Source organism: Rhinatrema bivittatum, chromosome 5 (assembly GCF_901001135.1).
Source record: "Rhinatrema bivittatum chromosome 5, aRhiBiv1.1, whole genome shotgun sequence".
NCBI classification, from domain to species: Eukaryota; Metazoa; Chordata; class Amphibia; order Gymnophiona; family Rhinatrematidae; genus Rhinatrema; species Rhinatrema bivittatum.
Genome location: NC_042619.1, coordinates 95,287,043 through 95,299,879, shown reverse-complemented (window position 1 = coordinate 95,299,879; position 12,837 = coordinate 95,287,043). Strand labels below are relative to the sequence as shown.

General features: G+C 41.7%; 1 protein-coding gene across 1 annotated transcript in view; it reads right to left on the bottom strand.

The window, feature by feature from the left end:
• Positions 1-12,837, bottom strand: part of LOC115092360 (microtubule-associated tumor suppressor candidate 2-like) — a 411,409-nt gene that overhangs the window by 301,655 nt on the left and 96,917 nt on the right. The gene's annotated exons all lie outside the window — the stretch shown is intronic.

Sequence of the window (12,837 nt, the reverse complement as noted above, 5' to 3'; positions counted from 1 at the left end):
CCTCCCAATGATAAGAGGGAAGGTAGTCAGAGTTCTCTCAGACAATGACATAAGCAGTGGAATATGTGAACAAACAAGGAGGTATTTGAGTCCAAGCTTGCAGAGGAAATAGGCATGCTATTCAGATGGACAGAGAGAAACCTACTGCATTTATCAGCAACTCAAATTGTGGGAAGAGAAAATATCCAAGTCAACTTTCTCAGCAGATACAGGCTTGACGCAAGGGAGTGGGAACTCGGCCAGAAAGCTTTCCAAATAATAGTAAAATGGTGGGGTCCCACAATCATAGACCTGATGACAACCTTGTCGAATACCAAAGCTGACATATTCATTAGCCTCCAGACAGAAGCAAGATCCAGGGATAGTCTTCTATATGTCTTCCTATTCTGTCCCCTCATAGGCAAGGTTATAGAGGATAAAGGATCACCCCTCAATGGTGATCCTGGTAACCTCTAATTGGCCAAGAAAACAAGGCATACAGATCTAATAAGGTTCTTGGCTGGAGCACCTCTACATCTCCCCAGGGACCATGGTTTGTTCTGGCAGGGCCTGTCTCCATTTTGTCTTATGGCCTGGTCCTTGAAAGGGCACAATTGTGAAGGAGGGTGTATTCTCCCACAATTGTAGCAACTATGTTAAGGGCAGAGAAGAACTCAATGTATTTGGCCTATATTTGAGTTTGGTGCCTCTGCAAATAATTCTCCTGGTAGCATAAAGTGTCCCCTTGGAGATAGTACAACTCACGAATTTTAGATTTTTTTGTAGAAGGGCCTGGATAAAGACTTAGCTATCAAATCCATGGAGGAACAAGTCATAGCCATATCCTGCTATAGGGCCACATTAGAGATACTCAAATAGCTGTACACCTGGATATAGTGTGCTTTTTAAAGCGGGTGAAAAACTTACATGGCCCTCCTTCAGGCCAGTCATCCCTCAGTGGGATCTAAATCTGGTCCTCAGAGCCCTAGTAGTGTCTCTCTTTGAACCATTTAAACAGGCATCCCTTAAGGATCTTTCATTAAAGACCACCTTCCTGGTAGCTATTTGCTCTACTAGATGCATTTCAGAACTACAAGCTCTCTGATGCAGAGACCCCTACTTAATGTTTTCACCATACTCAGTCATTTTTCAGTCAGTTCCATTATTCCTTCCACTTAAATCAGGCAAAAATGAAAAATGGACTCTGTCCTTGAAAGCTCATGCCTCAATAAATTGGTTAGTCTATATGCCACATACCTCTTATCAATTTTGCTACACCAGACTAACAAGGCTAGCCCTCTGAAGATTTAAATCAGGCAGTATCTCTCCCAAGCTGCATCTCTTTGATGTATACTGCATGCATCTAAGATACCTCATGGTGATGAACCGCTTCAGAAAGAAAGGTTGTTTGTGCTGTTTGATGGCCCTTAGAAGGGAGAAGCAACCTCCAAAGCCACGTTAGTAAGCCTATGTAGCAGGCAAGTACCAGTAACACTCCACACAGATTCCACAAGGGCACAAACATCGTCCTGGGCAGAAGCATCTCAATCAGAATCTTTAAGGCTGACACTTGATCATCCCTGCATTCCTTCTCTATATATATTACAGACTGGATGTGCAAGCCAAGGCACACTGTTTGGGATAGAAATCCATAGGGCAGCCCTATCTTCCTCACATCCGGCCTAGTCACAGCTTTGGTGACTCCCACATGTAAGGACTGGTCTAATAATAAGAAAGGGGAAGATGAAATTTGATTTTACCTGATAATTTCCTTTCCGCCAGTCCTTCTAAACCAGTTCAGAACCCACCTGAGAACACAGGAGTGCCAATAAAGATTTCACTGTTGATGTAGTTTCTTTCTCTTTTTTCTCTCTCCACCCCTCTCTCAGGGACCCAGATACTCTCAAATTGTTCTTGGTGAGTACAGTCCTTTGTGTCCTGGGTTAAGTCTTTGTCTTGTTCCTCTGGCAAAAGACTACTGGCAAAGGCCTAAGGCCACCCCTTCCTTATAGCCAGTGATGAGAGAGGTGTGCCCTTTGTCTTTGGCAGCTGAGAAGCAGGGAAATCCTAAGTGTAAGGACTGGTCTAGCAGGATTCGAGGAAAGGAAATTATCAGGTAAGATCAAATTTCACCATATGCTGTACTACTTCCTACTGCCATGAGTGCTCTATGTGAGTCTTGTTTTAAAGATAACTGCATATCACAGTATTATGTGTCTATGTATTTATTCACATTTTATATTAATTCCAAAACTATATTTAAAATAAGGACAAGGGTTTGTTACTGTTACTCTATTTTTCCTCATAGTACAACAAAGTTTTAAAAAGGTCACAATTGCTCCAAGGCAGCAGCATTCATACCTCAGACGTGAGTAAACATATCTGTGACTGAAGGCTCATTAGGCAAATGAAAAGTGAAAATGTGCTGGAATGAATGGGAGTTTGTGGGCACATGAGTGGGAAAATGAAGGGCATTAATAAAGCAGCTATGTTGGCTCCTCTTTTTTACCCCAGTTCTTCTGGGCATTTCCAAATATCTTTTCATTTTTTTTAAAAAAGATTTCATGCATATCTGCTTTTATGGTAGTTGCTGCTCAATTCACCAATGTTTGCCTCCCATAAACCAAACTTATTTTGGGTAAACTGAGCGCTTCTTGAATAAACAGCAGCCCTATATAACACAATGTACTGAATAATAAGATGTCACCAATCCATTTTTCTTTCAATAAAAGTATTCTTATATTGAGTGTTTCATTGGGAATGATATAACTGTCAAGTTGTAAAGCCAATTGTCAAATAACTACAAAACAGGAAAATTATGCTGCCAGGAGTAGAGAATGAGGAAAGTAATGCGAGAAAATAAGTTCCACAGATTACATGATATAATAAAAGAAGTACAGGACAGCATGCGATATTCAAAGCATATAAACAGGCAGTAGACAAGAAAAGCTGTAAAAAGATTCCTGCAGGAAAAGTATCGTATAAACACTACCATAGAATATGTATTTATTTATTTATTTATAGGTTCTTTTATACCGAGGTACGTATAGCTATACATCACCTCGGTTTACAGTGAAACAATAATTTAGCAACCAGCTTTACATATAGAATATGCATTTATAAATTAGAATTCTTCATCACCTGCCTGAAAAAGCTTGCATTTTAATTAGACACAACAATGAATTTGGTTGTTTCCTAACATTAAGGGGTAGATTTTCAGAGCCCTGCTCGCCTAAATCCGCCCAAAACCGGGCGGATTTAGGCGAGCAGGGCCCTGCGCGCCGGGAAGCCTATTTTACATAGGCCTCCCGGCGCGCGCAGAGCCCCGGGACTCGCGTAAGTCCCGGGGTTCTCGGAGGGGGGCGTGTCGGGGGCGTGTCGGGGGGCGGGCCCGGTCGTCGCGGCGTTCCGGGGGCGTGTCGGCAGCGTTTTGGGGGCGGGTACGGGGCGTGGCCACGGCCCGGGGGCGTGGCCGCGCCCTCCGTACCCGCCCCCAGGTCGCGGCCCGGCGCGCAGCAGGCCCGCTGGCGCGCGGGGATTTACGTCTCCCTCCGGGAGGCGTAAATCCCCCGACAAAGGTAAGGGGGGGGGTGTAGACAGGGCCGGGCGGGTGGGTTAGGGAGGGGAAGGGAGGGGAAGGTGAGGGGAGGGCAAAGGAAAGTTCCCTCCAAGGCCGCTCCGATTTCGGAGCGGCCTTGGAGGGAACGGGGGGAAGCAGCGCGGCTCGGCGCGCGCAGGCTATACAAAATCGATAGCCTTGCGCGCGCCGATCCAGGATTTTAGTGGATACGCGCGGCTCCGCGCGTATCTACTAAAATCCAGCGTACTTTTGCTTGAGTCTGATGCGCAAGCAAAAGTAGGCTGTTCGCGCGCCTCTTAAAATCTACCCTTAAGTGCAGACCCTGTTTCACTGCATCAAATTAGTTTCGAATAGATAATTATCATGTGTCGCAATACTCAGTTCAGACATTTTTGCATTAACAGAAAATAAATATTAAGTTGCTGAAGCACTACATCTGTCTTTTGGCACATTGACAATGTAAGCACCACTGATGCAATTTCACTGGAACAAGTGGAGGAGAAGCTCTAAGTTTTGTGCAAGGGCAAAAGTTATTTGACATACAAGGGGGCAATTTTCCAAAGCCATTTACCCAGTCTGAAAACTGCCCAGCCTGTATGTGGACAAAATATATGCAAGGGGAACAACAATGTGCCTACTTTAACTGGTGAAAAAAGTACTGAAAGTTGCATCAAAGGTGGGGGTTAGGTCAGGAGATGCAATAAAGCCCATAGTTTTGCATTTTCAAAGCCATGCACATTTTGTTTTCAGAGAAAAAGCGGGTGCAAGATCTCTGTGGGTACTTTTTCCCAAGCCAATGTTAAAAGGGAAAGCTTGCATGTACTTTTTCATTGAGAGGCGGTTCAAAGTCTGTGGGGAAAAAATACTATTGCCACCATCCGCGTAGTTTTGAAAATTGCCCCCACACTGTCTTGGGTGGGTCAACAACTCAGCCATGGTTCTGTGACACAGGAGTCTGCCGCTTTGACAGGGCCAGTATGGTTCAGCCGTGTCACAGCGGTAATGTGCTCAAGCTCTTGTAAGGAATGAAAAAGCACTGTGACGGTGACCCCCGCTGGCAGGAGACTTCCCTTGGTCAGGTTTTCTGGAAAGGGTGGGATTAAAGCAGTGAAGAAACAGAGCAGAAGAAACAGAATCCGTCCCTTTGCTAAAGCCTGAGAATTCTGAAACAGGGTAAGATTTTACCTCGGATTTGATATGATGTAGAAATTGAGCCCGTGAGCGTTCCAGTGGCATTAGGTCAGAGACAACCTCTTATTGGTTCATGGTAACACTGCTTGAAAAGTACCATACTCTCAAAGTTCATTTCCAAATCAGGCACAAGCCACTGAACACCATGAGTATTCTATTTCACTCTAGTTTTCCTTTCTTTTCCTCTTCATTTTTAAAACTACCAGCACTGAAAATGCACACACATCCACTTACTTTAATGACTGCATGTGATGAGCCCTATTCAAACAATCTCAAGCTAGATTTCTGTAATAAATATCTAGTAATGAAAAAGTTGCCTTGGCAGGAAATGAAATCCTTTAATTGCAGCTGGTACTCTTTAATACTGCCTTAACCCTTTCCTTTAAATACCAGGCCAAAGGCTCTGAGAACCCCCATTTCTTTCTTTCCAGATCATGCAATACTCCCATGCTAGGAGGCTTGCTGAAGGAAACAGCATGATAGGAGGCTGGAAGGAGCAGACTCAGGAATACCTTGACAGAGTGTTGCTATGTAGGGAGGATGGTGGATATATGATGAGGCAACATTTTAGCTGAAGTACATTTGCATACCATGAAGCCTCAGTATATGCTAATTTACCTCATGCATATTCATTGTGGATAACCTGAAAACCCAACTGGCTGTGGGGTCCCCAGGACTGGTTTGGGAAGCCCTGGTCTATGATATTCCAATTTCTCTGTTTCTTTGTCTCTCTACAAAACCTACGTCTTCTGATTCATGAACATAAGAACACATGGTTATACCACAATTGTTTCAAGCATAGACAATTCATCTCTGGTACTTACATCTATAGAGAGAAAACTGTAGGATTTGTGATACATAAGACCAGAGTTAAATTTTATGAAAAAATTACACAGAAAAAAAATCATGCAAGCGAAACCTGTTGCAAAAACTTCTACTTCCTAAAAGTGTTACATTTATGAATCAGTCAAACGTTCCACAGCACCCTGTGCACCAGGTTTTGCTTGTATAACTTTCAGTAGAAGATATTTTTTCCCTTCCAGAAGTTGCAGGAAATGTAACCCTTGGGCATAAGATGCGCTATTTCAAAACTGTACACAAGGAATTGACGTCCGGGCTTTTTGTATATTTTGCCAACCAAATTAAATCTATTCCAAACGCTGTTTTTTTTAAATGGTTTCCATCCTGAATGAATGATTATGGAACATAAAATCATAAGATTTGCCATAGTGGGTCAGACCAAAGGTCCAACAGTGGATTAAATCCACCGTGTATTCTTGGGATAAGCAGCTTCAACTCTATCTATCCCTTGGGATCCTGCCTGGTACTTGTGAACTTGCTTGGCCACTGTTGGAAACAGGATACTGGACCTGATGGACCTTTGGTCTGACCTAGTATGGCAAATCTTATGTTCCACCATCATTCATTCAGAATGGAAACCATTTAAAACAAACAGCTTTTGAGGGTAAACTTTTAAATACTTAGTTGGGATCTACACTGCTAACAACAGCGTGTACATAGGTAGAATGGCCAAATCCAGCTAAGTGGATTTCAGCTGCCTAAAATTATGTGTATTTTTTATTTATTTTTAGTTTTCATATATTTATTGACTATCTCTGAGACAGCTCAGGGCAGTGTACAAATCTCAAAAATAATCAAAACATAATAAACATATATAGACAGATCTTCAAAACAAAACAAATAGAATACATTTACAACGCGTAACACATATACTTTTAGTCACATTAACTGGTATTCTGGGGTGGGAGTTAGGGAAGGAGGACTGAAATCAAATTTGTACATTTAAGCACGGATTTTCAACGTCCTGCCCGCATGAAATCTGCGCTTTACGCGCGTGGCGGGGCCTTGAGCGCGCCGAGCTAATTTTCAACGGGACCCGGCCACGCACGTAAAGCCTAGTATGCGCACAAGTGCCAGATTTCTTCGAAGGGGTGGGCCAGGGGGCATGTTTGGGCAGGGAGGGGTGGAGCGGGGGGCGGGCCAAGAGACTTGCGTGCCAAGCCGGCATGGGCAACTTCTTAATTGGAGCGGACTGGGAGGGAACTGGGGAAGGCTGGGATGCGTCGCCATGCAGAAATTGCAGAAGTCCCCACACTTGCGCATGCCACCCGCCCATAAGCCCACGGATTATAAAATCCAGTGTGCATGTGCACTCATCCCATGGATTTTTCACCATGTGCACGCTGACACATGCATGGTAGAAAATCGGCGCGTCCATGTGTGCGTGCCGGGAAACAGGCGCACATGGACGGGCGCACGCAAAGTGGAAAATCTACCCCTTGATTTTCAAAAATATATGTGTGTTCCTAATGCATGTACTTTATGGCCTCATTTGAGATGACATAAGATGTCTTATCCACCCAACAACCCAATCCTCAACACAAACTAAGGGAGTACTTTGTGCTTGAAGATCATGTTGGTTTGTGTAGGCTTTAAAATACTCACACACTAACAGGGTCATTCATCAAAATGCATTAGGACATTATCATGGGCATTAGGGCCCTAACTCCAGTGTTATTTTTCACATTGTGCGATGCGTATGCAAATTCAGTCAAAGGGGAGTAGTCTGAGCGGGGTTTATGAAAATGAGGGGTGTTTAATGTTTCATGTGATAGCATTATACATATTATAATGCCGGAAATAACTACACCTTTTTTCCTGGTGTTAAGCTGTACAATGTGCCCAAAATGGGATTCACAATAGTATCCAGGTAGAGAGTGCATCATGCTGGGGTGAGAGTACATTGTAGAAATCTCTTCTTTGTGTACCTTTCCTCATTCCAAATGACATCAAATCTTCACTGATGTGTACTGTGCTGTTCGTACGTCTGACTGTGCATGTAAAACTGCCCCCCAAACCCTAGACCACCACCAAAACCTCACCTCGAGTTACTAGATAACCCTCCTATAGTGGTATAAACAGATGACAAATATGACAGCCTTCTAAAGAGTCTATCTCTCTCTCTCTCTCATATGCAAAAATTATGAATCTAGGCCCCAAGTCTGTTAGGTGCCTTATTGAAAATGTTCCTTTTACCATTAATCTTATATATTCATCACCAAGGCTTCAATTCTGAGAAATTTGGAGCTATGCAATAAATCATGATTATGAGTACATCTCTGTGGAACAGTGTTGAATATCCCCAGAGCCAACCTGAATATTATTTTTTGTAGCATGAAAGAAAATGCCACAAGCTGAACACTTTCAGATCTCCCACCAACATTGTAGCTCAGCAATTTTGCAGAATTGAGGCCATCCTAAATAGTTCTGTTATATAACTTCAAAATATTACATAACACAGCCCAGGCACTGTTAAGCATATTTAACAAAAAAAAGTAATAAACATTTAGGAAAAAACAAGTGAATATATGTGTAAAATAAACAGAAAGGTCTGCATTGAAATGTTTCTGAGTATCTTTCCTAAGAGAAGAACTGCAAATTGTACTATTACATTTATTATATATTATATATATTATTCATGTGATAGTTTAAAAAATAAAATCCATTTTATTTTTCTCTTGAGCAACTAAAACATGTTCTCAGTGTATGCTCAGAAGTAAACATAGAACATTACTATATTCATAGCAGTCCCTTTGTTTTCTTTACTTTTATGTATGCAAAATTTTTAAATTTGAACAGAAAGAACATCTTGATAAAAATGATACATACCATAAAAAAAATAAACCTGCAAAATTTACAAAACCAATTCAAGAACTATCATTCTATATAGCCCACTGGTAAAAGGGCCAAGAATAAACTACAGAAGCAAAATGAATATGCACACTACTAAAAGAATAAAAGACAAAAATGAGATAACTAAATACAATCCAAGTACGATCTCACCATTTAATTATGATTAATAAATTTTGCTACTAAGTGCTACAATCATAATCTTATGAAGGAGCATCAGCACTATCATTTCACTAGAGACCCTGTCTGTTTTATTCATTTTTTAAATTTATTTTTTTAGAATTAGCTCATGGCGAATTATGCTTAAAGCAGAATATCTAGCACTGTAGCCGAACAGCTATTGCGCCGATTTTAGTGATAATCCTCTTTGACCTGTCTTGAACTATGGTTGAGAATTCTGAATTCATCATCCCATCCATTCATCCTATCTCATGCAGAGAAACTAAATACTCAATTTCCTCTAGGGTTCTCTGTGGTGCCCCTTTCTCTCTGTGGTTGCTGATGGAAGACCTTGCCATTGCAGTGGTAATACTTGCCCACCCTGGCACTGCATATTTAAAGGCTTCAAATTTTATGAGCATCTGCATGACTGTGTTCTTTAGAGCATGGTTATTGAAGTGGGATTCACTATGATCACTCTTCCCTCTAAGACAGTGGCTCTCAACCCAGCCCTTAAGGTTTTCAACATATCCACAATAAATATGCATGAAATAGATATACATGCATTGCCTCTGTTACATGCAAATCTTTCATGCATATTCACTGTGGATCACCATAAATTCCACTTTTATTGTATTAATTCTTAAAAAATAGGCCACAAAAGGACTGTTTTTTGGCATGATTTCTGGCACCACTGAAATATGAAGAAAAACCAGGGTGGAACCTGGCTGCTGGCATTAATGTTTAGAAAGAAGAAAGAACAGCTTTTAGACTAGATTGTGGGGAAAAGCTGACAGTTTCCCAGGAGCGCGTGGCTCAGAGTAAGTTATCGTCCAAGGATATTGGCATAATGGGAAAGTTAGAATATCCCAGTAGACAGGTTGTGATAGAGGCAGAATTAGTCCAGGTACTTTTAAAGAAAGAGCATACAGAGAGTAATGATTCCAAGCTACCCATTTCAGCTGCTAAGCAGGTTGTGAATACAATTAGAACACATACTTTGAATTGTCTGTATGTGAATGCCAGAAGTCTAAAAATTAAGACTGGACAGTTGGAATGTGTTCTGCTTCCTCAATGTATGTACTGTATATGTTTCTTTATTATGCTGCCACCTGGTGTTATCTTATAGTATTGCTTAGCTTTGCGTCACTGCACGTTGTAGAGCTTTTTTTCTGATTGGTTATTGTTTAAATGATTCTGAGCTCCTTATTGGATCTATCCTATTTTGCTTTGTCTCTCTGTCTGTGTTCTCTTGCCTCCTCCTATCGATCCCTTCACCCAAGGAATCTCTGGGACAGCTTATTTCCTGCAGAGAATTTCAGTTGGAATTAGGCTCTTGGCAGACTAACTGCTTATACCCATTCTTTTTCGGGCTCTGAAAGGCATCTTTTCCTCTTATTACTCTTATGTATTATTAACCCACAGTGACTGTCAGCTTTCAGAGAAACCTATTACAGCTGTATCAGTTTCATTAACCTGATTGGCTACTCTTGGCATCTTCTCATCTATTGTAAGTGTTGAACTGTTCTTCATGCAAATACAAGTTTTTGATAACCAAGAACTTAGTTTATCTGATATCTGCAGCTGGGGTAAAGGTTTAACTGATTGTCTAGGAGTTCAAGCTAGACAGCGAATGCAGAAGGTAATGCAGAATATATGGCACTGAATGAAGATATAGACATAATAGGCATTTCAGAAACCTGGTGAAAGAAGTTAACCATGAGATATCGTGATAACAGGATACAAAATATATACAAATGATAAGCCAGATCAAATTGGTGAACAGGTGGCATTATATGTTAAAGATGGCATAGAATCAAAAAGAATAAAAGTCTTGCAGGAGACAAAATACACTATGGAATCTCTATGGGTAGAATTTCCTTGTGTAATGGGGAACAGTATAGCAGTGGGGGTAAAATACCATCTAATCTAGCCAGGATAAAGAGACGGACGGAAGAATGCTAACAGAAATTAGGAAAGGGAACAAATTAAGCAATACAATAATAATGGATGATTTCATTTACCCAATTATTAATTGAGTAAATGTCTCATAGAGAGGTAAAGTTTCTAGATGCGATAAATGACTGCTTTATGGAGCAGTTGGTCCTGGAACTGACAAGATGGGAAAGTACTCTAGATCTACTCTTTGCTGCAATGCAGGCTCTGGAGCAAGAGATAACAGTGGTGGGGGATGCTTGGTAACCATAATCTTAATGTAATCAAATTTAATATAACCAATAGAGGATATTAAGGAAAACTATTGCAGTAGCATTTAACTTTAAAAAGGGAGACTATGATAAATTGAGGAAATTTACAAAAAATGAAAAGAAGCCGTTTGTAAAGGTTAAACATTTACATGTGGCATGGATGCTGTTTAAAAACACCATCTTGGAAGATTAGACTAAATGTATTCTATGCATTAAAAAGTAGAAAGAAGTCTAAATGATTGCCAGCATGGTTAAATGGAGTGTAGGAGTAATCTAGTGATAAGAGCAGCAGGCTGTGAACCAGGGGATCCAGGGATCAAAGCTTGCTGACACCCCTTGTGACTTTTAGCAAGTCACTTCACCCTCCATTGTCTCAGGTATAAACTTACAGGCCGATTCAGTAAAGTCCGCGGGAGAGCGGACGAATGCCCGCTCTCCCGGCGCACGCACCGGCCCCATGCCGGTGCGCGTGATGCAATATTCAAATTAGGTGGCGCAGTAGAAACGGCGAAAAGGAGGCGCTAGGGACACTAGCGCGTCCCTAGCGCCTCCTTTTTGACAGGAGCGGCGGCAGTCAGCGGGTTTGACAGCCGACGCTCAATTTTGCCGGCGTCAGTTCTCGAGCCCGCTGACAGCCATGGGCTCGGAAACCGGATGCTGGCAAAATTGAGCGTCCAGTTTTCGGCCCAACAGCTGCGGGCCGAATTCAAATTATTATTTTTTTTTTTACTTTTTTTTACTCTTCGGGACCTCCGACTTAATATCGCTATGATATTAAGTTGGAGGGTGCACAGAAAAGCAGTTTTTACTGCTTTTCTGTGCACTTTCCTGGCGCCGGAAGAAATTAGCGCCGACCTTTGGGTCGGCGCTAATTTCTGAAAGTAAAATGTGCGGCTTGGCTGCACATTTTACTTTCTGTATCCCGCGCACATACCTAATAGGGCCATCAACATGCATTTGCATGCTGAGGGTGCTATTAGGTGCCGTGGGTTGGATGCGCATTTTCCTCCCCTTACTGAATAAGGGGTAAGGGAAAACACGCGTCCAATAGCAGGCTAACAGTGCGCTCCGTCGGAGCGTACCGTACTGTATCGGCCTGAAAGATTGTAAGACCTTTAGGTACAGGGAAATGCCTATAGTACCTGAATATAATTTACTTTGAAGTGTCATGAAAGTTGGAATATAAATTAAAAAATTATTTTTATTAAATGGCGAGGTGAAAGAGGCTAATAAAACCAAAAGGGCATCTTTCAAAAACTGGAATGTAGATCCAAATGAAGAAAACAGGAAATACCATAAGCACTGGCAAGTTAAATGTAAAAAATTAATAAGGCAGGCCGAAAGAGAATTTGAAGAGAAACTTGCCAGAGCGGCAAAAACAATATAAAAACTTTTTCAAGTATATTCGAAGTAAGAAACCTGTGAGGGAGTTGGTTGGACACTAGGTAAAAGGGGCACTCTGGGAAGATGAGGACATAAGAGAAAAATTAAATGAATTCTTTTCTTTGATCTTTACTCAGGAGGATGTTGGGAATACACCGAAGCCAAAAACATTCTTTGAGAGTGATGATTCAAAGGAACTGAAGCAAATCTTGGTGAAGCGGGAAGATGCAATAGAACAGATAGACAAACTAAGGAGTAACAAATCACCAGATCAGATGGTGTACACTCCAGAATTCTGAAAGAACTCAGAAATGAAATTGCAAACTTATTACTTGTAATCTCTAACTTCTCATTCAAATTAGCTACAGTAGCTGAGGACTGGAGGGTGGCCAATGTAACACCTAGGGGTGTGCATTCATTTGCAACATATTGGCAATCCTCAATGCATAGGGCATAGGGCAATGCATAGGGCTATATTCAGCTCCAGGTTTGCGAGGGGGAGCCCTTTAGCATCTCACATGTGATAGTCCTCATGGTAGAGGATACCCTTACTTATGGTTCTATTAGGGGATGGGAGCGGGGCTGGAAGAGGAATGAGGGAGGGAGACAGGAAGATTTAAGAGTTGG